Source organism: Dermacentor andersoni, chromosome 1 (assembly GCF_023375885.2).
Source record: "Dermacentor andersoni chromosome 1, qqDerAnde1_hic_scaffold, whole genome shotgun sequence".
NCBI lineage: Eukaryota > Metazoa > Arthropoda > Arachnida > Ixodida > Ixodidae > Dermacentor > Dermacentor andersoni.
Genome location: NC_092814.1, coordinates 310,205,961 through 310,231,025, shown reverse-complemented (window position 1 = coordinate 310,231,025; position 25,065 = coordinate 310,205,961). Strand labels below are relative to the sequence as shown.

Below are 25,065 nucleotides of genomic sequence, written 5' to 3'. Positions count from 1 at the left end.
CGCTGCTATACATTTATGTTCAATTACCAAAATAAACTACAGCGCGAGCGGAATGAGGGGGACACCGCGCAGGAAGACGCATGGAAACAGTATCGGCGCTCGTTCTGTCTATAATTGTCTGGTGTTCGTCTTTTCTACTCGCGCGCTAATTTCTTTTGATAAACGTGAACTAACTAGCCCCTCAAAACGTTCTAGGCTTCTAATGAAGTATGCTTACGGTCGATTCGACCCGCCTACCTTTCTTGGACTATACCGTGGGTCCCAGCTAGCGTTAGCCAAGCCGCTCACCGAAAGAATAAACATTTAAAGTACACGGTGCATGATATATATACAGTTATAAGAACTACGGTCTTCGGTTGTCGGACCCGTGACGACAGTCTTATGACTATCTTGCACCTTATTTTTTTAAATATTTGTTTTTGGTTAGCAGCTTGTCTAACGCTAGCTGGGACACCCTATATATTCATTTGATAAATCGAAAATGCAAGGTAGGTTCCTCTAAAAAAAAAAAAAGCGTGATTTTCTTGACCCTTTCTAAGATTTAAAAGTATCTCCTCGCTATAACGAACTAGAATTCGTACTATGTGCCAACATCCCCACCCCCGCGCCTGCCATTGTAGTTATGTACTACCAGAGTCAATATTTTTTTAGTCGTCGTGAGTTACACTAATTTTTGAAGTGCGACAGGTCTACATGCATCTCTGGTGAAAGAAAGGCCTTACAAAAAAAAAAAGAAAAAACTAATAGAAAAAAAGCGAATTCCGAATATGTGATCTCAAAAGCTCGTATTGACACATTCGTCACAAATTTATATTCGAAACCTTCAGTTAGTTAACCGTGACTAGTCACTAGTTAAATAAGGAAAAACATATTGGAGGCTTGAATGGTTGTTAACACGCATGTAATATTTTCAACCACAGCGAAAGCTTCTCATCAAAAAAACGTTTTAATGCAAAATGTATCATGCAATTTTTTTTCATGAATATAGAAGATTATGTGAAATATAACGTTATGAAAACAAGTTGATATTTCAGAGCTCGCACTACAGCTACAGGTATGAAAATTCGCAATTAAATGTAACTAATGAGCTAATTAATCATACAGAAAGACTGCGTAACTTAGGACAGCTGCAAACAAGATGGATGTGGTCTCATGTACCTAGGTGTTCCGCTCAATTTTTAAAGCATGGTTCAAGTTACGTGAAACACCCGGTATAGTCTTGCAAGGGGGTGGGGGTGGGGATAATATTCCAGACAAAGACACCTAAGCTTAAAAAGAAATGAAGCTTAGTTTATAAAAAGTAAATTTCTTCTCAATAACTGTGAAAGATTGTGCTTTCCTATGCCCTTTCCTTTGTAGGCACAAACTTTGCTTTTGATATATTTAAAATTCGGACAAAAGGCCCGTTTCGGCCATTTCGAAATTTTTTTAGGGACTCAATTGGTATGTATCGACAGATGTGTTTTTAACTATTCTTGGCAGTCTCATGCCTAAATAATTGACAAAAATATTTTACCATGCAATAACCGCGATACATCATGAAAATGTCATTGAGGAGACGCAAAAAATACATTTGCGTCATGTTTACAGCTGCAAATTCCATTGACGTTGTCAACCTAAAAATGTAAAAAGTCATGTATTTCATAGAAATACGCCTAAAATTGTTGTCGAAAAGTGTAAGGGCAGCACTTTTTGTTTTAGACGAGAAAAATGTTTTTTTTTTTTTCAAATGATGTACAAGAATGCTATCGCTTTTTACATCCGAACGCTTTCTTTTGGCCGAACGCAAGTATACGCGACGAAATGTCCTTTTATTTATATAGAATTTTTAAAGATCGCCTGTGGCAGGTAGCATAATTGCAGTTCTTGATCTGGATTACTCGAAGCGGGGGCATTATTTGCACGAGAAATCGAAATGTATAATCGGCTAATTAACAAAAATTCACAATTAAAATTTTTAGTTAATTACTTCACGACACATATTGTAATTTACGAATTGTAGCCGGTGATTTCGCAAGGCGTATCCACTTGGAACGATTTTCAGGATGACACCAGCTTCGACATATTAATTACCAGAGTGCGCGACGAAATATACTGGTGTTCTAGTTACTTTGGGCTTCTATGCAGCACACGGCGTTTTGGTAAAAAAAAAAAAGCAGGTGGAACAACAGTGCATTTTTAGCGCAAGTTCGACAGCGCATGCCTCGAAACCGCTGCCATTTTCAGAGTTCGTTTTAAGTCTATACGCCTTGCAAGCTCACTGGCTTCGTAAATTGCATTATGTGCCGTAATGTGAATTATTAAAAAGTTAATTAGTAATTTTTGTTAATTAGTCGATTATGTATTGAGATTTCTAGCACAGGTAATGTCCGTCTGGTTGAGTAATCCAGCTCAAGGACTAGAATTATGCTATCCGCCACAGGCGATCTTTAAAGATTCAATATAGCCTAAAAAATAATTAAAAAAAACACCCGGTGTATGAGGCATTGTAGACTGTTAGTTCATCCAATGCAAAGCGTGGGGGTGTATCCTAAACATTAAAGTTATAATTTTCCGAAAAATTCATAACGACAATCGCCTCGACTTCATTGATAAGAACTTTTAGCTCATCATCATCATCAGCTCTTCTACAGCTCTCCCACAGAATTCGGCGCATATATGCACATGACTCTGAATTCAAGTTCACGAAAAACAAAATCATAAAAAACAATCCTTCCAGATTGACATGAAAATACATTTTTAACAAGGCCAGGCAACTTTTTAACAAACAGAACACAACCGGCGGACGTCCCCACCGCGTGGCTCACAACCGCATAATATCTAGTCATGAAATGCCGCACCATGCTCCCGGTCTCCTCCTCTCCGTCAGCCTTTGTCTCCTGGACAGCTAGAACGTCTATGTCGTCGTTAGTGGCCAACCGTAAGACTCGGTTTTGCCTACGCCTAGCCGTCAACGCTCTCACGTTTAGTGTGGCAGTAGTGAGTGAGGGATTATGAGCCATGCTGAACTAAAGTAGGAGGTAGGCCCGGAGCGTGGTGCTTACCTTTCACGACAAACCCTCGGCTAGCCGCCTCCGGGACCGCCCGTCTTCCCGGCGTTATTCTGCTGTGCTTTGTCACCAGGCTTTCTCTCGGGATATCTAAGTGGGCTGACGAGAATGGATTTAAGTTAAACCCCCAAAAAAGCACGTGCGTTCTATTCTCTAAAAAGAGAGGTATATTACCTGACACTGTTGTCCATCTTAATGGACAGCCGCTATCTGTCAGCCACGAATATAAATTTTTAGGAATCATCTTAGACTTGAAACTAACATTTGTCCCTCTCCTTAGGTATCTGAGAGCGAGATGTCTGAATACAATGAATTTACTGAAGCTCTTGTCCCGCACATCTTGGGGAAGTGACAGGAGATGCCTTTTGACCCTCTACAAAAGCCTTATACGGTCCCGCCTCGACTATGGAGCAATAGTATATAGCTCTGCTGCGCCTAGTGCTTTGAAGATGCTATTATTCATGCTAGATCCCATTCACCACTTGGGTATACGCCTGGCTACAGGCGCTTTTAGGACAAGTCCCGTAGAAAGCCGGCATGTGGAGTGTAATGAAGGGTCATTACATCTCCAAAGGACATATTTAACTTTTTCCTATACTCTCACGGTTAAATCAGACGTGCAGCATCCATGTCACTCATCTATTGATATTTGATGTTTTATGGCGCAAGGGCCAGTATGGCCAAAGAGCGCCAACCATGTCACTCATCTATTCGTGAAGTGTCTACTGCCAGGCTATTTCGTAATCGTCCAGCTATTAGAGCTCCTTTGAACCTTCGTTTGATAACACTGGCAGAAGAAACAGGTGTCTTAGTCCCAGAGAATGTCCTAATGGCACCCACTCGCCTGCTCCCACCATGGGAATGGCAGACCATGGAATGCGACGTCTCTTTCGTAGAAATATCTAAGAGGGCGCCAGAAGCACATATACAATTCCATTTTCGTGAACTTCAGGAGAAGTACTCCTGTACAGAATACTATACAGACGCTTCCAAGTCCTCTAAAGGAGTTTCCTACGCAGCTCCGGGACCTTCATTTTCAGTATCCGGGGCACTAAATCCACACACAAGTATCTTTACAGCGGAAACTTACGCTATACTATCGGCTATTCATTCAAAACATAAGGCTCACAAAACTTGCTAGGGCTTTGTGTTTACAGATTCATTAAATGTAGTCAGAGCCCTACTTAGTCTAAGAAAATATAAGAACTCAGTTTTTAGTGAGCTGTACAGTCTGTTGTGCTCCCATATATGTGCAATCAAGTGATTGTCATATGCTGGGTACCTGGTCACAAAGGTATAAAAGGCAACGAAGCTGCTGACGAAAGCGCTAGGTCAGTAACTTCTAGCGACGCAGATTCAGATATCCCCATCCCTGCCACAGACCTAAAGCCTTTTCTACGTCGTAAATTGAGGCATCATTGGCAAGGCGAGTGGGATACACAAGCAATGAATAAGCTTCACATAATAAAACCAAAACTGGGGAACTGGATAAATGGGAAAATAGCAAGGTATAAGGAAGTACTTCTTTGCCGATTAAGGATAGGCCACACATACGGTACCCACTCTCATCTGTTGACTGGGGGCGATCCTCCAACTTGTGTTAAGTGCGGCAATAGTCTCACAGTCCTCCATGTTCTTATTCAGTGCCCTGCAATAGAAACAGAGGAAAAAGTATTTCCCTTTTGCATATCGCGAAAATATACCTCTTCACCCTACATTCTTTCTTAGTGATGAACCGTTTTTAAATCTGCAAATAGTTTGATTTCTTAGCCAAAACCGACACCCTGAAAATCATTTGGCCAGGAAACCTTTAGCACATGACTAACAGGCCTGCATTCAAGGGCTCTCTTGGAACTCTGGTTTGATTGTTATGCTTTGTTGCATCATGTTTCTAACGAAAGCCAATTGTCATAGCCGACATCACTACCCAGTCAGCGTCATTATTTTAGCACGTATATATTCTACGCCACTTACAGCGGAAGTTTTTAGGCCTTTTTACAGCCATATCACATCTACCATGATGAATTAATTGTGCACGTCATCCATAATACATCGTTAACATTACCACTTGTCATGGCGCTCTTTGGACAAACCTGGCCCTTGCGCCATAAAACACCACACATCATCATCTCCTTCCGCAGCTCAGTTCCGTGGATATGTCGAAAAAAAAAATCGAAGCGCGCAGTCGGCAGCATTCGAACCTACGCGGGTACAACCCAATGGACTTCAAATCCATCGCCTTAAGCACTCGGCCACGACAGCTTTTTTTTTTCTTTATTGCCAGTCCTCGACATATCACAACAACACACATTCCTTAGATATATACAACAAAAAATATGCAACGAGACCAAACAAAAAGGGAACGAATACAAAAACCGAACAATAAACAGTACTATACACACGCGTTGCCGCCCGCTACTGTAGCATGACGTTGTCTCATTAATATTCCTTGAGTGCTGTCAGAGGTTCAACCCTGTACAGCCACTCATGAACAGGCAGTTGCAACTTCTGCACTTCCACATACCGCTGCATGCATTCCTGGAAGTATGCACGTGCCGGTAGGGCATCCGGATCACAATGGTAGCCCGCCATTCTTGCGCGCCATAAACAGTGGAGGCCCGTAAGCATGACGACGTCGTACGGGAAACCTTCCTCGTCATTTACTGGTAGAAACCTGATTCCGTGGGGAACTATCGGTAACTCCTTTTTTAGAGTTCTTTGCAACACGTCCCAGAAAAAGACCCCTTCCCAACAGTGGATGAAGACATGATCTATAGTTTCCGGTGTTTTTTTTACAAATAAGGCAATGTGTTCCCCATGGCATGTAGTACCCACGTTGTTCCAGGAAGATTTTAACAGGTAAGGTACCGGTATGTAATTTAAAAAGGAATGATTTCGTGGCTGGTTGAACTGGCATCATCTTCACTCTTTTCAGTACGTCTAGGCCTGTGCCTCCACTGTACACGGCTCTGTACATGGGTACAAGCAAGACACTGTTACAGAAATCACGATAGAGCTTTTTTTCGTTTTGCACTCCACAAATATGCATTGGAAAAGCGAACGCGCAAAAAGGAAATACTCTGAACTATTTCCCGAAAGAAACCACGGACTGGTCCTGGCATTATTTCGGTAGCTACAACGAATTCGGGAAGCGATCTTGACATCCTCATTTGGATCACGGTGCGCAGAAATGGGTCGTTTGTGCCTCGAAAAAAGCAGGACCTGTTCACCAGTTGACGCAAGAAGAGGTGCGCCAACCCCAGACCACCATCCTTCACACGCCGGAAGAGATTATCTCGGCTACATCGCTCCCAGCTTGATGCCCACACGAATACCGTGAACACGCGGTGCAGTTTCTGCACATTAATACGAGAGCACTGTAGGACCTGCATTACGTACCAGATCTGTCACCAGAAACATGTTGCACGCTGCAGCTCTTGCGAACATTGACAAGTGACCGGCGTTCCATCGGTCGGCTTTTTCTTTTACTTCTTTTGTTCGCTCCTTCCAGTATTCGCTAGTCCTTGTAGGCATGAAGGGGTGCGCCAAGGTACTTAACTGGCGTCGTGACCCAGGCTACGTTCGAAAAGTGGTCTGGTGTGGACGCCCATCTTCCATGCCAAAACACCAAGCATTTCTGCCAGTTAATGAAGCTGTTAGTGACGTTACTAAACTTTCTGACTATACTAACAGTATTCAATACACTTTGCTTATCTTTACAGCACACAGCCACATCGTCAGCGTAGGCCAATAGCTACACCTCTGCTCATTGAAGATAAAACCCCTTAATACATTCATTTGCGATGATGGCATGACATAGCGTTTCTATGTAGACACAAAACAGGAGTGGACTGAGTGGACAACCCTGGCAAACGGAGCGCTTCACGCTAATGGGGGCCCCCAACGTCTGATTAATTATAAGTCTGGTATAGCAGCTCCAGTACGCCATGGTCGCCCCCTCAGTGATTATGTGGCCAAAATTAACGTGTTCAAAGATGGTGAGCAATATCTCGTGGGAAACGCAATCAAACGCTTTCTCCAAGTCAAGCTGGAGGATCGCTACTGAATCACACATGGCGTCACAACACTCCAGCACACACTTCATCTTATGAATGTTAGTGAAAATTGTTCTGCCGCGGATGCCACACGTCTGGTGTGGGCCGACTACTTCCTTAATAACTGAATGCACAAGCCGTGCCAGCACCTTCATCAATAATTTGTAGTCGCAGTTAGTAAGCGCTATGGGTCTGTAGGAGGAAAGTTGTTTGAGCTTTTCGGTCTCTTATGTTTTCGGTATTAGTACTGTATGGGACTGGCCAAAGGATGGTGGAAATATTTTCTGTTCGTAGGCTTCATTGAAAACTGCGGTTAAGATAGGAGCTAGGTGACCTTTAAACGATTTGTACCAAGCGGCACAAAGACCGTCTGGACCAGGTGACTTGCCAGGGTTCAGGTCTTCGATGGCCATCACTTCATGTTCTGTTAATGGTCGTTCTAACGTTTCTTTAACTTCACTCGACAGCTGTGGCATTCGCTGCAAAAATAGATGCTTGAAATCAGGCATGTTGACATGCCTGAATGCAAAATGCTTTTGGTAATGTTCAAAGAACGCACGCCCTATATTATTGTTATCGGTTAATACCACACCTTCATATTCAATGGCCTCAATCTGCTTACGTCTGGAATGTTTTTTCTTTTTTTAGTCCCAGTGCTCTTTTCGTTGGCGTTTCCCCGCATGTTAGTCTTTCTGCTCTAGTGCGCACGAGCGCGCCTCGATGGCGCTCTTTGTCGAACACTTCGAGTATTTCCTTAACAGCGCGCATATCGCCTTGATAAGCGCCCGGTTACATGCATTCCAGTGTCGCCAATTTTTCCAGCAATGTTTTTAAATCCTGTTCTCTGGCCTTCTCTTCATATCGCAGTACGCTAATTCTTTCCATTGCTTTCATTTTAATGGTTTGCTTCAACAACTCCCATTCCTCGCCAAACTTTATAGAACTGTCTGTTGCAAAAGAATTCAGAGCAGCCACTGCCTTTTCATTAAAAGTTTCATCCCGTAGCAGCTCAGCATTCATTTTCCACAGTTCCCAGACGAACTTGTTTCGTTCTTTCTTGCTGCCTACCCTGCATTTTGCCAGGCAGTGGTCCGAGAATGATATGGCCGTAACTGCATAGCACTGGCATTTTTCTACTAAATCGTATGAAAGATAGATCCGGTCTAATCGTGCGTGACTTGTGCCCTGAAAGTGAGTGTACATCACGTCTCGGTCAGCCCGAAAACACTCAGCGGCATCTTCTAATTCGAATTCATGTATAATCTGTGCCAGGATATCACTGCTTTTGTCATAAACTACGCGTCGCGTAGACCTATCCTCAGCGTTCAATACGCAGTTGAAATCCCCTACACAGGCTATCATTTTGTGCACATGGAAATGATGCTTTAAACTCGAAAATAAATTTGCCCTCTCTTGCACAGTATTAGGCGCATAAATGCAAAACACGCGCCATTGGACATTGCTATAGCTGAAGTCACAATAGGAAAGTCGACCAGAAGTGCACGAGAAGTAACCATCTATGACAAGACCAGGGAGCTTCCTCACGAACAGCACACACCCTGTCGAAGTCCCTAAGGCGTGGCTCACTACCGTATAGTAGTTATACGTGAACCTTTGCACCATGCTCCCGGTCTCCTCGTCGCCGTCTACCTTGGTTTCTTGCACGGCTAAAACATCGAGGTCGTGGTCCACTAGTAGTCTGTAAACCTGACTCTGTTTCCTTTTGGCGGCCAGACCTCGAACGTTTAGCGTGCCGAGGCTAATCGATGGGTTGGTAGCCATTACTGATGTAAACCGGAGGGGAGAAGGCCCGTAACATGGTGCTCACCTTAACGTCTAGCTGACCGCTAGACGCCTCCGTGCCCATCCGGTGGCCGTCGCACGGGTTCGTCTTTGGTCGGCTTCACGTTGGGCCTACGGTCAGCCTCCAGGTTCGGCTTAAGCTTGAGAGTGGAGCGCCTTCCGGAATGCGTCTTAGCGGGCGGTGGCTCGGAGTCACCGCCGGTCTTTCCGTCGACTTTCTCCTCCTGCTGCAGTGACCTCCTGACCGGTGCCGAGACGCCTTCGACGCGGGCGCTAGCAGGGGTCGCGTTGAGGTCTTCCTCTGCCTCCGTAGCCGGCTGGCGGCTCTCCTTTTCTTGCTGGGCCGTCCTCACGCTCTCGAGTGTAGCTGCTGGCTCCTTGGGGGGAGGAATGTTGTTCCGTCCTCCTGCGGTCGGCATGGTCGTCCCGCTAGTTTCTGCCTCCGCGTTGCCGTTTCCAGCTCCCTTGGCCGCTTCCTCCGCCACAGTCACGTCCATCACATGGTCTAATGTCGACGACTCGCTCTGCGCCGAACCCGCGGCTACTGCGTATGACCGTACCCAGTCCGCGTCGTTGTGTCCAAAAAACCTGCAGCGGGAACAACGGGGAACCTTACATTCTCGACGAACGTGGCCAGAGTCCCTGCAGCGCAGGCAATGCATTGGACGACCTGGGGCTACCACCAGCGCTAGCTCGCCGGCGACGCGGATCTGGTGGGGCAGGTCGTAAACTTTCAGCCCATTCTTCAGCTGCAGCAGCACTGCTTGGGTTGTTGAGCCCTTGTCGGAAACGCCATCCACTCGCCAGAGCTCGCGGGTCACTTTGGTCACTTTGCCAAAGGAGGCCAGCGCGGTCTTTACGTCTTCGTCATCCACCCCATGCAGAAGCCAGTGGATACGAAGCTTGACCTGTTGTTCCTTGGGGTCGACGACCAGGCAGCGACGCCCCTTCACCTGCAGCTCCTTTAGTGCCGCCAGCTTTTGAGCAGCCTCGGGTGTCTTCATCGTTACCGCCCATACATGGTTAATCTGGTAGGCTCCAAGGGCGACGACGCCAGAGAGCATACCAACAGCTTGAAGTGCGTCCCGGAAATCTTCTACACGGAACGGGCGAACACGAGCGTCGCCGTGCAAAAAAACTGTTTAAAACGATGCGTCCTGTAGGTAGCCGAAGCAAAATAACCGGGTAATCCTTATCATCCTCCGTCGAAAGCCAGTTGCCGCGGCTAACAGCCGCATATGCCGCTCCATTGGAGCCCATGATCCTACGATCCGCTCAGCTCGGGAGCCGGAAGCAGAATCCTCGGCCACGACTGCGAGGACGGAACAAGCTCACCTTCCGCAGCTCACTTTCGTGGTTACGCCGAAACAAAAGACAAAAACCACTGCACGCAGTCGGCAGGATTCGAACCTACGCGGGTACAACCCAATGGATTTCAAGTCCATCGCCTTAACCACTCGGCCACGACTGCTTTTTTTTTTTTTTTTTTTTTCTTTATTGCCAATCCTCGACATGTCACCACAACACACATTCCTTAAATGATATAAACAAAGACCAAAGAAGCAAAAACGAATGAATACACAAACGGAACAAAGAACAGTAATATTTACATTCGTTGCCGTCCGCTACTGTGGCACGACGTTGTCGGATTAAAATTCCTTTAGTGCTGTAAGGGGTTCAACCCTCGACAGCCACTCAGGAACAGGCTGTTGCAACTTCTGCACTTCCACATACCGTTGCATGCATTCCCGGAAGTATACACGCGCTGGTCGGGCATCCGGGTCACAATGGTAGCCCGCCATTCTTGCGCGCCATAAACAGTGGAGGCCCGTAAGCATGATGACGTCGTACGGGAAACCTTCGTCGTCATATACTGGCAGAAACCTGATTCCGTGGGGATCTATAGGTAGCTCTTTTTTTAGAGTCCTTTGTAACACGTCCCAGAAAAAGACCCCTTCCCAACAGTGGATGAAGACATGATCTATGCTTTCTGCTTTTTTACATATAAGGCAGTGGGTTCCCCATGGCATGTAGAACCCACGTTGTTCAAGAAAGATTTTAACAGGTAGAGTACCGGTGTGTAATTTAAAGAAGAACGATTTAGTGGCTGGTTGAACTGGCATCTTCTTCACCCTTTTCAATACATCTAGGCCTGGGCCTCCACTGTACAGGGCTCTGTACATGGGTACCAGCAATACACTGTCACATAAATCACGATATAACGTTTTCCGTTTTACACTCCACAAATATGCACTAGAAAAACGAACACGCAAAAAGGAAACACTCTGAATTATTTCCCTAAAGAAACCACGAACTGGTCCTGGCATTATTTCGGTGCCTACAACGAATTCGGGAAGTGATCTTGACAACCTCATTTGGATAGCGGTGCGTAGAAATGGGTCATTTGTGTCTCGAAAAAAGAAGAACCTGTTTACTAGTTGACGCAAGAAGAGGTGCGCCAACCCCAGACCACCATCCTTCACGCGCCGAAAGAGATTATCTCGGCTACATCGCTCCCAGCTCGATGCCCACACGAAAACAGCGAACACGCGGTGCAGTTTCTGCACATTAATCCGAGAGCACTGTAGGACCTGCATTACGTACCAGATCTTTGTTACGAGAAACATGTTGCACGCTGTTGCTTTCGCGAACATTGACAGGTGACCGGCGTTCCATCGGTCGGCTTTTTCTTTTATTTCTTTTGTCCGCTCCTTCCAGTACTCGCTACTGTCCTTGTAGGCATCAAGGGGTGCGCCAAGGTACTTAACTGGCGTCGTGACCCAGGTGACGTTCGAAAAGTGGTCTGGGGTGGACGCCCATCCCCCGTGCCAAAACCCCAAACATTTCTGCCAGTTCACGAAGCTATTAGTGGCATTACCAAACAGTCTGACGATACTCACAGCGTTCAATACACTTTGCGTATCTTTACAACATACGGCCACATCGTCAGCATATGCCAATAACTTCACCTCTGCTGCTTGGAGGCAAAATCCCTTAATGTATTCATTTTCAATGATGGCCTGACATAGCGTTTCTATGTAAACACAAAACAGGAGTGGGCTGAGTGGACAACCCTGGCGAACGGAGCGCTTCACGTTAATGGGGGCCCCCAGCCTTTGATTAATTATAAGTCTCGTATAGCAACTCCGGTACGCCATGGTCACCCCCTCAGTGATTATGTGGCCAAAATTAACATGTTCAAGGATGGTGAGCAATATCTCGTGAGAAACGCAATCAAACGCTTTCTCCAAGTCAAGCTGGAGGATCGCTACTGCATCACACATGGCATCACAACACTCCAGCACACACTTCAACTTGTGAATGTTAGTGAAGATTGTTCTTCCGCGAATGCCACACGTTTGGTGTGGGCCGACTACTTCCTTAATGACTGACTGCATACGCCGTGCCAGCACCTTCATCAGTATTTTGTAGTCACAGTTAGTAAGCGCTATGGGTCTATAGGAGGAAAGTTGCTTGAGCTTCTCGGTCTCTTCTGTTTTAGGTATTAGTACTGTATGGGACTGGCCGAAAGATGGTGGAAATATTTTCATTTGGTATGCTTCATTGAAAATTGCGGTCAAGATAGGAGCTAGGTGGCTTTTGAACGATTTGTACCAAGCGGCACAAAGACCGTCTGGACCTGGTGACTTGCCAGGGTTCAGGTCTTCGATGGCCTTTATCACTTCCTGTTCAGTTATTTGTCCTTCCAACGTTTCTTTAACGTCACTCGACAGCTGTGGCATTCGCTGCAAAAATAAGTCCTTGAAACTTTGCATGTTGACGGGCCTGAATGCGAAAAGCTTTTGGAAATGTTCAAAGAAGGCACGCCCTATATTCTTCGTATCAGTTACTACCAGCCCGTTATATTCGATGGCCTCAATCTGTTTGCGTCTGGAGTGCTTTTTTTCTAATCCCAGTGCTCTTTTCGAAGGCATTTCCCCGCATGCTAGTCTTTCTGCTCTCGCGCGCACGAGCGCACCTCGATAACGCTCTTCATCGAAAACCTCGAGCTTTTTCTTAATAGCACGCATATCTTCTTGATAAGCTCCGGGTTGCATGCATTCGAGCGTCACGAATTTTTCCAGTAATGTTTTTAAATCCCTTTCTCTTGCCTTCTCTTCATATCGTAGTACGCTACTTCTTTCAATTGCCTTGATTTTAATAGTTTGTTTCGACAGCTCCCATTCCTCGCCCAATTTCATAGAACTGTCTTTTCCAAAAGAATTCAGAGCATTCACTACCGTCTCGTTAAAAGTATCGTCCCGTAGAAGCTCAGCATTCATTTTCCACAGTTCCCAGACGAATTCGTTTCGTTCTTTTTTGCGGCCCACCCTGCATTTTACCAGGCAGTGGTCAGAAAAGGATACGGCAGTAACTGCATAGCACTGGCATCTCGGCCACGACTGCGAGGACGCTACACGCTCTTCTTCCGCAGCTCACTCTCGTGGTTATGTCGAAACAAAAAACAAACATCATTGCACGCAGTCGGCAAGATTCGAACCTACGCGGGTACAACCCAATGGATTTCAAGTCCATCGCCTTAACCATTCGGCCACGACTGCGAAGACGCTACACGCTCTTCTTCCGCAGCTCACTTTCGTGGTTATATCGAAACAAAAGACAAAAATCATTGCACGCAGTCGGCAGGATTCGAACCTACGCGGGTTCAACTCAATGGATTTCAAGTCCATCGCCTTAACCACTCGGCCACGACTGCGATTTCTTTTTTATTGCCGGTCTTCGACATTGTACAGAGCACATAATACAGAACAAAATTACAAAACTAATAACATTTTGAACAAAAGATGAATGCCGTCAGTCCAATAAGGACTGGCGTTGTCCTATTAAAATTCTCTCAATGCTGTCAGAGGTTCTATCCTCGACAGCCACTCGGTACACAATCTTGTATTTTCTTTATTTCAATGAATCTAGACATGCTTTCTCTGAAATACGTACGCGCAGGCCTAGCGTCCGAGTCACAGTAGTATGCAGATATCCTTGCACGCCATAAACTGTGAAGGCCATTCAGCATAATTAAGTCGAAGGGAACCCCGTCCTCATTTTTTACCGCCAGATACCTGATTCCATGCGGATTTAACGGTAACTCTTTCTTCATTGTTCGTTGTAGGTCATCCCAGAAGAACACCCCGGCCCAGCAATGCAAAAAGACATGGTCTACTGTTTCAGCTTGCTTGCAAATCAAGCAGTGTGACCCCCAGGGTACAAGGAAGCCACGTTCTTCCATGAATGTCTTCACTGAGAGTGTCTCTGTGTGTAGTTTAAAAAAGAATGTCTTTACCCCCGTAGGCACCTCCATTTTTTTCACTCGTTTAAGGACATCCTGTCCTGGTCTTCCACTGTATAGAGCTCTGTACAATGGCACTGGAAATACAATGTCGCAAACATCTTTATATAATGTTTTGCTTTTCACGCCACCTAAATAACCTAAAGAAACACACAGAAAGAAAGCGCACACTATTTGCAACTTCTTTAAGATATAGCCATGAAGCGGGGGTTCCCGGCATACTATCCGTACTAACGATAAGTGCCGGCAAAGCGCCTCTCAACCTTAGCTGGCATACTGTACGCAGAAATGGATCACGCACATCCCGAAAAAACAAAAATCTGTTGACGAGCTGTCGTACAAAAAGATGCGCCAAGCCCAGCCTATACGTGCCTGAACAGATTTGTTCGGCTAAACCTTTCCCAAGTAGAGCCCCAGATAAAAACCACGACACTCTGTGCAGCCTTTGCACGTTTACCCTTGAACAGTACAACGTCTGCATGACGTACCATAACTTCGTAATAAAAAAAAAAAACATGTTACACACAGTTGCCTTTGCGAAAATGGACAGGTTGATGCCTTTCCACCTGTCTGCTTTTTCCCTTTTCTTTTGCTTGGTTCGTCCAGTATTCGTCGCTATTTTTGTAACTGTCCTGGGGAACATCTAGATACTTGGTCGGGGTTTTCACCCAGCTCACATTTGCAAAATTGTCCGGGGCCGAAGACCACTCTCCGTGCCACAAACCGAGGGACTCCTCCAGTTCACTCTACTGCCCGTTACATCACAAAAATTTGTCACTACCCTTATCATTTCCTTCATAGGTTGTTTGCTTGTACGACACACCGCGATGTCATCTCCATATGCCAAGAGCTAGATTTGTGTGGCTTCCAAGCTATACCCGCGTATTTGCTCATTTTCAATTATGGCCAAACACATAGTTTCTATGCACATCCCAAACAAAAGAGGACTGAGGGGACAGCCCTGACGCACAGAACGCATGACGTTAATGGAGGCCCCTAATGATTTATTCACAATTAAGCGTGTTGTGCAGTTCTGGTACGCCAACGCCACTCCCTCAGTGATTATGGAACCAACATTAACTTGATCGAAAATGGCAAACAAAATATCATGAGAGACACAATCAAAGGCTTTCTCAAGGTCTAGCTGGAGCACTGCGACTCCGCCCGAGGTGACGTCACAGCACTCGAGCACGCACGGCACCGTGTGAATATTTGAAAAAATCGACCTTCCCTTGATACCACACGTTTGATGACCAGCAACTATTTCCTTTATGACGCTTTGAAGTCTGGCTGCCAAAACCTTCATAAACATCTTATAATCAATATTGGTTAACGATATCGGCCTGTAAGATGTCACCAGCCTAAGTTTGTCCGCTTGATCACTCTTAGGGATGAGTATGGTATGCGCTTTGCCAAAGGAAAGCGACAAAGCTTTGTTAACATACGCATCATTAAACAGGTTTGTTAGCAACGGCGACAGTTCTTTCTTGAAAGTTTTATATAAACAAGCGCCCAGGCTGTGAGGTCCAGGCGATTTGCCTTGGTTCAAACCATCAATCGCCTTTTGAACTTCGCTTTGTTATTTTCCCTTCTATTCGTTCTTTCGTGTCGTCACTCAATCGCGGCATGCGACCGAGAAAAACCTTTTTAATCTCGTCTACATTCGCTTCTTGAAACGCAAAGAGCGACTGATAATGCTCTAAAAACGCTTGGCCTATGATTTACTGTCTTCAGCAATTGTGCCGTTCCACAGAATCTTATCGACGTGATTCCTTCGACCATGCGCTTTTTCAAGTTCAAGCGCCCTTTTCGTGGGCCTCTCCCCAGCTACTAATGCATTTGCTCTTGCACGCACTATCGCTCCTTCATACCGTTCCTTGTCAAGCTGCTCGATTTTTTCTTTAATGGTTCGCACGTCTTATTTATACGCACCTGGCTCTTCGCACTCTAGCGCTATCAGCTGCTTAAGTATTTTTCGTAAGCCCCCTTCTTTCATTTCCTTCTCATACTTTAAGCAGCTCGATCTTTCTAAAGCTTTCATTTTTACCTTTTGTTTGAACCATTACCATTTCTCTGCTATTGTTTCACTATTTTCCTCACTTACTTTCCTGACGGCCTCATGCACTGCCTCTACAAATGGCTCGTCTTTTAGTAATAAGGCATTCATTTTCCATAGGTCCCAATTAAAATCTTTCTTCCTCTCCGTGCCTATATGATATTTCACCAACCAGTGATCTGAAAACGATACTGGTGCCACAGAATAACTATGGAACTTTGGAATCATGCCTTGCGATACGTATATGCGGTCTAACCGCGCATGACTACTACCTTGAAATTGCGTGTACATGACTTCCCGTCCAGGCACTCACAGACATCGTCCAGTTCATTATCACTAATTAGCTTTTTCAACACACTACTGCTTTTATCGCGAATACCAGCATTATTGACTCTGTCCTGAGCCCTCAAAACATAATTGAAAGCCCCCAACAAAACCATGCACTTATCAGTGCTAACATACTGGAAAAGGTTCGCAAAAAATGAGGCGCGCTCTTCCACAGCATTCGGCGCATATATGCACATGACTCTGAATTCAAGGTCACGAAAAACAAAATCACAAAAAACAATCCTTCCGGATTGACATGAAAATACATTTTTAACAACAAGGCCAGGCAGCTTCATAACAAACAGAACACAACCGGCGGACGTCCCTACTGCGTGGCTCACGACCGCGTAATATCTAGTCATGAAACGCCGCACCATGCTCCCGGTCTCCTCCTCTCCGTCAACCTTTGTCTCCTGGACAGCTAGAACGTCTAGGTCGTGGTCAGTGGCCAGCCGTAGGACTTCTTCTAACCCTCTTACGTTTAGTGTGGCAATAGCGAGTGACGGATTAGAAGCCATGCTGAACTAAAGTATAAGGTAGGCCCGGAGCATGGTGTTTACCCTTCACGACCAGCCCTCGCCTAGCCGCCTCCGGGACTGCCGGTCTTCCCGGTCGTGTTCGTCTGCTGCACTTTGTCACCAGGCCTTCTCTCGAGCGGAACATTTGGCTTAGGCTTGAAGACCGACCGCCTCCCTAGAGGCGTCTTCGCCGGCGGCCCGTCACTAGTGTTGGATGCCGCATTGTTCTTGTCTCCGGCCTCGTCACGGCGGCGCTTGGATGTGGCACCGAGACCAGCGGCCCGGTCTCCATCGTTAGCGGACTCGCCCTGTTGCATCGCTGACTCGTCGTCGTCCCGTTCAGCTTCACTAGCGCGTGCCTTCGCAGGATCTTTGTCCTTGTCGACCCTTGCAGGCCCAGTAACCTGCTCAGCGACTTGGACGACCTTGGCGTCAGCGACCTCCGGCACCGTCATTGTACTTGTCTTCGCTGGGGGCACTTGTTCTCCGGCTCCCTTAGCAGCGTCTTCGGTCTCGACTGCATCCATGACGTGTACTGCTGCCTCTTCACTCGCGACTGGGCTAGTCGCAGTAGCGTAAGTCTTGACGCAGTCGGCGTCGAAGTGCCCGAAGCGTCTGCAACGCGAGCAGCGCGGCACCTTACAGTCCCGCCTGACGTGTCCCGTGCCTTGGCAGCGTAGGCATTGCATCGGACGACCGGGTACCACCACCAAGGCCAACTCCCCGGCAACGCGTATCTGGTGAGGAATATCTTCCACTTCCAGTTCGCCCTTCAGCTTGAGAAGAACGGTCCTCGTGGTCGAACATTTCTCCGCAACGCCTTGAACACGCCACTTCACCCGGCTCACCTCAACTACCTTGCCGAAGGCCGCCAACGCAGTCCGCACATCTTCATCTTCCACGCCGTGTAGCAGCCAGTGAAGCCGGAGCTTCACCTGCTGGTCCTGAGGGTCGACGATAACGCATCGCCGCCCCTTAAGCTGAATATCTTTCAAGGCCAACAATCGCTTTGTTGCAGCAGCATCACCGAGGGTCACTGCCCAGACATGATTCACTTGGTACGCCCCAAGGCACACAACTTCCGGTAGCAGGCTCGTGGGCGTAAGAGCATCCCTAAAGTCCTCGACCTTATACGGCCTCGCTCGTACATCACCATGTAGAAACACGGTATTAAACACGGTAAACACGGTAATTCGTCCTTTTTTCAGCTGAGGAAAAATACACTGGTAGTCGGTTTCTTCGTCGTTGCTAAACCTGTTTCCACGGCCAGAAGTGGTCGCTGTCGCTGCTCCGCTGGAGCCCATGATTCCGCTGACCGCTCAGCTCGGCTGCCGGAAGCAGAATCGGCCACGACTGCGAGGACACTACACACTCTTCTTCCGCAGCTCACTTTCGTGGTTATGTCGAGACAAAAATCATTGCGCGCAGTCGGCAGGATTCGAACCTACGCGGGTACAACCCAACGGATTTCAAGTCCATCGCCTTAATCACTCGGCCACGACTGCGAGGACGCTACCCGCTCTCCTTCCGCAGCTCACTTTCGTGGTTATGGCGAAACAAAAGACAAAAATCATTGCACGCAGTCGGCAGGATCCGAACCTACACGGGTACAACCCAATGGATTTCAAGTCCATCGCCTTAATCACTCGGCCTCGCCTTAACCACTCGGCCACGACTGTTTTTTTTTTCTTTTTTTAAACTTTTATTCAGAAAAGGCATGTACATACATAAAACCCACCTTGGTCTGCTTGACCAGTGTGGTTAAATAAAAATTTTTCATTCGTACCAACTCATCAAGTACCCAAATCCAATCTGGTGGCTCGGTTAAAGTACTATATACCTCGCGCATGTAGGTTATGCTGTCTATAAAGTTTTCTCTGGCTGACTTTGCCTTGGGGTCTGCGTGCCTGACTCCCATTCTTGTGATCCAAAGGCTATGTAGCCTCAGTATCATGATCATGTCATAGGGGAAGCTGTTTTCATTCTGTACTGAGAGATATCGAATTCCGTGTGGTGTTATCGGTAACTCTTTCTTCAGGGTTCGTTGCAAAACATCCCAAAAGAAGACTGGATCCAAACAATCAATGAACGTGTGTTCGATTGTTTCTGGTTTCTTGCACAAAAGGCAGTTTGTTGTCCACGGTACAAATATTCCCTTTTCATCGAGCCATGTTTTTCCATGGAGTGTGTTTGTGTGTAATTTGAAAAAGAATGTTTTAACAGCTCCTCTAACAGTCATTTTTCGAACTCTTTTTAATACATCTTGCCCTGGGCCTGCAATGTTTAGCGATCTGTATAATGGTACTGGCATCATTACATCGATTAAATCTTTATATAGTTTCTTTCTCGGTACAAGGCTCAGGTACTCGAATGAGAAGCGTGTTTTAAGTATCCTAAACGACGTGACTAATTCTCTGAAGTAACCTTTTACACCACAGTCGATTGCAGCCGCACTAGACACAACAAATTCGGGCAATACATTCTTAAGGCGCATTTGCATCACCGCTCTCAAAAACGGGTCTCTCGTGTCCCGCAGGAACATAAAACGCGACACAATTTGTCGGATGAACTGATGAGAAAGGCCGAGGCCTCCGTCTTTCACTGGGCGAAACAGATTAGTGCGGCTGATTCTCTCCCAATTGGAGCCCCAAATAAAAACCGCAAATATTCGGTGCAGTTTCTGCACGTTGACGCGTGACATTGACAAAAACTGCAACACATACCACACTTTGGCAATCAAAAAAACATTGCACGCACTGGCCCTAGCAAACATCGATAATTCGCGGCCTTGCCACCCTCCAACTTTTTCCTTCACCCTTGGCGTCAGGTCATCCCAGTAATCTGCAGTTTCTTTATATTGCTCGAGAGGCACGCCTAAATACGTAGAAGGACTTCTTGCCCACGTGATGGTCGCAAATCTTTCTGGTGTAAAGTCCCATATTCCGTGCCAGAAACCGACACTTTTTTCACAGTTTATCGCGGAACCTGTCTGTTTGCAAAAATTTTTGGTGACGCTTATGGCTTCTTCTATGCTATTGCGGTCAGTGCAAAAGATTGCTACATCATCAGCGTAGGCAAGGATTTTCACATGATGCGTCTGAAGCCTGAAACCATGTACTTTTTCATTAATAATAAGACTGAGGCAGAAGGGTTCAAGATAAAGAGCGAAAAGCAGCGATGACAACGCACATCCTTGTTTTATAGATGACCGGACGTCAATACTCTGGGTGAGGTTCTTGTTAACTATGATGCGTACAGTACAATCATTATAAGCCATGTTTAAACCTTCTAATAACACTTGAACATGCCAATATTGACATGTTCAAGCACAGAGAAAAGAACATCGTGTGCGACACGGTCGAAAGCCTTGGCGAGATCGAGTTGTAACATAGCAACTCGTCCCGAGACGGCATCACAACATTCTAGAAAGCTGCGGGCTATATGCACATTTGTACATATCGAACGTCCTTTTATTCCACATGTCTGGTGCGGTCCAACGAGAAGCATAATAACGCTTTGCAAACGTTTAGCTAAAATTTTGGTATAGATCTTATAGTCCACATTTGTAAGAGTTATTGGGCGATAGGCCCCTAATGATAACAGTCTAGTTGGATCATCTGTCTTCGGTATCAAAACAATATGGGCAGCGCGGAAGGAAGGCGGTAACCGTATTTCCTCATAGGCTTTGCTTATAACGTTATGCAAAATTGGGCTGATTTCTTCAATGAATATTTTGTAAAAGGCTGCTCCTATTCCGTCCGGCCCAGGTGTTTTTCCTGGAGTTAATTCTTTAATGGCACTTTTGACTTCCTCTATACTTATTGGTTGTTCTAATCGCGTCTTACATTCTTCATCGAGCTTAGGCATTAGATTAATAACCTCGGTTATCAGCCCAGTTCTATCGCCTTCTTTATTCGCGTATAATTCGCTGTAATGTTCGACAAATGCCTGCTCAATTTTACTCCTGTCTGATGTCTGTTTGTTACGGTAGTTGATCTGTCCTATTTCGTTTTGAGCCGCGTATTTTATTTCGTCACACATCGCTCGCTTGTTGGGCGTTTCACCCAACCATATCTTTTCGGCTCGCGCCCTTATCACTGCTGCTCTGTACTTTTCGGTTGCAATTACTTCTAGTTTGCTTTTCACTTCGCGAATTGCTTTTATATACATGCCGGGATTGCCGCTTTCCATACTTATAAGAAAATCGAGTTGGCACTGGAGTTCTTTTTCATTACACTTTTGCTTTTGACTAATAATGGTTCCCCTTTCAATCGCAATAATCTTGACGTCGTTCTTAAAGTTTTCCCACTCAGCTGCCCACTCATGTGGCCCTTTGGATGTCATTTGTTTAAGTGTTTTTGTTACACACTCCATAAATTTTTCATCTTGCAAAAGTTTCACGTTGAACTTCCACAAAGCCCAATTAAAACGGCTTTTTCTGAGGTTGCTTCCTAGTGTAGTCATGACAAGGCTATGGTCGCTGAAAGACATTTTTCACTTCATAGTGGCCACAATCCCTTGCAAGGTCAACTGTGACATAGATTCTATCCAACTTAGCACAGCTTCCGCGCTGGTAATGGGTATAGATAGGGCTACTTCCTCTTAACAATAAATAACCGAGGTCTTCTAAATAATATTCCTGGAGCAGTGAAACAAGCACTCGCGAACTTTTATCTCGTACAGGGGTGTTCTTGGCTTGATCTTCAGCCAAACATACACAATTAAAGTCACCAAGCACAATTAAGTATTTATCACTTTTTAAAAATTGTTCTAAGTCTTCAAACAAAACAACACGCTCATAATCGATGTTTGGCGCATATATACAGATAACACGCCATTGCCTTGCGCAGTACGAAAAGTCAACAACAAGCAACCGTCCCGCCTCTGACGCAACTACTTTTTCACCTTCAATGCCCACGTTGTTCCGTATATAAACTGCACAACCACCAGAGGTGCCTATCGCATGGCTAACACAAACATTGAAGTGCCTTCGAAAAGTTCCCACCATTCGATCCGTCTGCTCCTCACTTTCTATCTTTGTTTCTTGCACGGCCACTATGTACAAGTTATTTTCCACAAAAAGTCGATTAAGTTGATTTTGCCGTTTCTTAGTCGCCAATCCCCGTACATTCAAAGTGGCAACACGTAAGGGAAGAGCAAGTTTTTTCGTCCTTAATTTGTGAAGAGCACTCGGATCGGGCAGTGTTTACCCCAGAAGTCAAGGATGCAGTAGAGTCTTCACTCAGTTGTGGCAGTAGTGGGCCAGAAAGAACTCGCTGCCCGTCGCCTGCTTCCTCAACCGAAGTTCGGTAGCTGGACGGGACAGCATCGTCTAGGCGGCGTCGTTTATTCGGTCCCATCTTGCTCACTCACCAAGGGGAAGTGAATCCCCGCCTTTATTTCGGCGGTTTATCCACCGGGCGTCGATCAGGAGGAATGTTTGGTTTCGGCTTTAACGACGTTCGTCTCGTGAACGCCGTTTTCAAAGGCGGCCCCCCGCCACCTGCACCACCCAGATGGTCCGGTTCAACGACACTGTCGCTGTGCATGCGCTTTGCCCACGCCTCTAGAACGCTTTCCATTGTTTGACACTGTACTGTCGGTGTTTCATTTGGCGACGTCACCATAGCTTCACTAGAAGATTTCCCTTGATGACATTTTCCATTCATTTTGTTGTGCACATCGTCACTGTTTGCACCGGCCAGAATTTTTTCACACGTTATTGTTTCAATAGCTGGCTCACGTTGTTGTACTGCTGCCGGAGGCGTTTCCACAGGTTTTGGTTCCTTCGTCACTGTGGCAGCTGCATCTTCAGCTTCAGCCTCGTCCATGATATTATCCAATATGTCAGCGTCCTTTCTGTGGCCCGTTATATTTGCGTACGTGGGCACGCACTCGCTTTCGTCATGGCCGAAGCGTCGGCACCGTGAGCATCGCGGAATCCGGCAGTCGCGACGGATATGCCCTTTACCCTGGCAGCGCAAGCAAAGTGGCGCCTTGCCTGGAATAGCTACGAGGGCAGGCTTACCAGCGACACGTACTTGATATGGAATATTTTCAGTCGTGACCCCGGCCTTCAGCTTGAGGTTCAGCACGCGCGTTGTCGTACCTTTTTCAGAAATGCCAAGGACACGCCAGCGCTCCTTTGTCGTTTCCGTAACCTCGCCGTATGGCTCAAAGGCCACACGTATGTCGTCGTTCGTCACGTTAGGCAGGACCCAGTGGATTTTCACTCGGACATCTTGGTTGTTCGGGTCTACTACCAGACATTTTCTGCCTTTCACAGTAATATTCCCCGCAGTCAACAACTTCTTCATGCTTTCATGGCTCTTGAACGCAACAGCCCACACATGATTCATCTGAAATGCACCTAAGGCGTCAACCTCAGGCAGCAGTTCCAAACGTCCAAGGGCATCCCGGTAGTCTTCAACTCTGTACGGCCTTGCTCGTAGGTCACCGTGCAAAAAAAGTGTATTCAAAACAATACGACCTTTTGGCAAATGAGGCAGGAGCACTTGGTAGTCCTGGCTGTCTTCCATGTCGTCCCTGTTTCCGCGGCTAAACTGGGCCGCTAACACCGCCCCGTTGGAGCACATGAAAAACACGTCCGTAGGCTTTCGCGGACGGAAGTGTAATCCACTCGGCCACGACTGCGAGGACGCTACACGCTCTCCTTGCGCAGCTCACTTTTGTGGTTATGTCGAAACAAAAGACAAAAACCATTGCACGCAGTCGGCAGGATTCGAACCTACGCGGGTACAACCCAATGGATTTCAAGTCCATCGCCTTATCCACTCAGCAACGACTGCGAGGACGCTACACGATCTTCTTCCGCAGCTCACTTTCGTGGTTATGTCGAAACAAAAGACAAAAACCATTGCACGCAGTCGGCAGGACTCGAACCTACGCGGGTACAACCCAATGGATTTCAAGTCGATCGCCTTAACCACTCGGCCACGACTGCGAGGACGCTACCAGGTTTCCTTCCGCAGCTCAATTTCGTGGTTATGTCGAAACAAAAGACAAAAATCATTGCACGCAGTCGGCAGGATTCGAACCTACGGGGGTACAACCCAATGGATTTCAAGTCCATCGCCTTAACCACTCGGCCACGACTGCGAGGACGCTACACCCCCTCCTTCCGCAGCTCACTTTCGTGGTTATGTCGAAACAAAAAGACAAAAACCATTGCACGCAGGATTCGAACCTACGCGGGTACAACCCAATGGATTTCAAGTCCATCGCCTTAACCACTCGGCCACGACTGCGAGGACGCTAGACGCTCTCCTTCTGCAGCTCACTTTCGTGGTTATGTCGAAACAAAAGACAAAAACCATTGCACGCAGTCCGCAGGATTCGAACCTACGCGGGTGCAACCCAATGGATTTCAAGTCCATCGCCTTAACCACTCGGCCACGACTGCGAGGACACTACACGCTCTCCTTCCGCAGCTCACTTTCGTAGTTATGTCGAAACAAAAGACAAAAACCATTGCACGCAGTCGGCAGGATTCGAACCTACGCGGGTACAACCCAATGGATTTCAAGTCCATCGCCTTAACCACTCGGCCACGACTGCGAGGACGCTACACGCTCTCCTTCCGCAGCTCAATTTTGTGGTTATGTCGAAACAAAAGACAAAAACCATTGCACGCAGTCGGCAGGATTCGAACCTACGCGGGTACAACCCAATGGATTTCAAGTCCATCGCCTTAACCACTCGGCCACGACTGTTTTTTTTATTACCTTTCTCAGGATTGAAACAAAGCGATACAATCACAAATTCACACTACATAAAGTAATTAAAAACGCTTGCCCGCTTTGGGCAAGCGTGGGTATTTAAAACCGCTTCAGGTTGACAAGAGCATCTAATACAGGCATCCATGCTGGTGGATCAATCTGTGCTTTATATATCTCACGAATAAACGCGATACTTTCTTTGAAGTACTCTC

The 25,065-nt window shown here is 46.5% G+C and overlaps 11 non-coding genes across 11 annotated transcripts; all 11 read right to left on the bottom strand.

Annotated features, from left to right (window-relative positions):
- Nucleotides 1-10,297: 10,297 nt before the first annotated feature.
- On the bottom strand, nt 10,298-10,379 carry TRNAS-UGA (transfer RNA serine (anticodon UGA)). The gene has a single exon. It is a non-coding gene; the product is annotated as a tRNA-Ser (tRNA).
- Nucleotides 10,380-13,388: 3,009 nt separating this feature from the next.
- TRNAS-UGA (transfer RNA serine (anticodon UGA)) lies at nt 13,389-13,470 on the bottom strand. The gene has a single exon. It is a non-coding gene; the product is annotated as a tRNA-Ser (tRNA).
- A 73-nt stretch (nt 13,471-13,543) lies between these two features.
- Nucleotides 13,544-13,625, bottom strand: TRNAS-UGA (transfer RNA serine (anticodon UGA)). The gene has a single exon. It is a non-coding gene; the product is annotated as a tRNA-Ser (tRNA).
- A 4,912-nt stretch (nt 13,626-18,537) lies between these two features.
- On the bottom strand, nt 18,538-18,619 carry TRNAS-UGA (transfer RNA serine (anticodon UGA)). The gene has a single exon. It is a non-coding gene; the product is annotated as a tRNA-Ser (tRNA).
- A 5,222-nt stretch (nt 18,620-23,841) lies between these two features.
- Nucleotides 23,842-23,923, bottom strand: TRNAS-UGA (transfer RNA serine (anticodon UGA)). Its single transcript has one exon. It is a non-coding gene; the product is annotated as a tRNA-Ser (tRNA).
- A 73-nt stretch (nt 23,924-23,996) lies between these two features.
- On the bottom strand, nt 23,997-24,078 carry TRNAS-UGA (transfer RNA serine (anticodon UGA)). Its single transcript has one exon. It is a non-coding gene; the product is annotated as a tRNA-Ser (tRNA).
- A 73-nt stretch (nt 24,079-24,151) lies between these two features.
- On the bottom strand, nt 24,152-24,233 carry TRNAS-UGA (transfer RNA serine (anticodon UGA)). Its single transcript has one exon. It is a non-coding gene; the product is annotated as a tRNA-Ser (tRNA).
- A 67-nt stretch (nt 24,234-24,300) lies between these two features.
- Nucleotides 24,301-24,379, bottom strand: TRNAS-UGA (transfer RNA serine (anticodon UGA)). The gene has a single exon. It is a non-coding gene; the product is annotated as a tRNA-Ser (tRNA).
- A 76-nt stretch (nt 24,380-24,455) lies between these two features.
- On the bottom strand, nt 24,456-24,537 carry TRNAS-UGA (transfer RNA serine (anticodon UGA)). Its single transcript has one exon. It is a non-coding gene; the product is annotated as a tRNA-Ser (tRNA).
- Nucleotides 24,538-24,610: 73 nt separating this feature from the next.
- On the bottom strand, nt 24,611-24,692 carry TRNAS-UGA (transfer RNA serine (anticodon UGA)). Its single transcript has one exon. It is a non-coding gene; the product is annotated as a tRNA-Ser (tRNA).
- Nucleotides 24,693-24,765: 73 nt separating this feature from the next.
- On the bottom strand, nt 24,766-24,847 carry TRNAS-UGA (transfer RNA serine (anticodon UGA)). The gene has a single exon. It is a non-coding gene; the product is annotated as a tRNA-Ser (tRNA).
- Between the last annotated feature and the right edge of the window lie 218 nt (nt 24,848-25,065).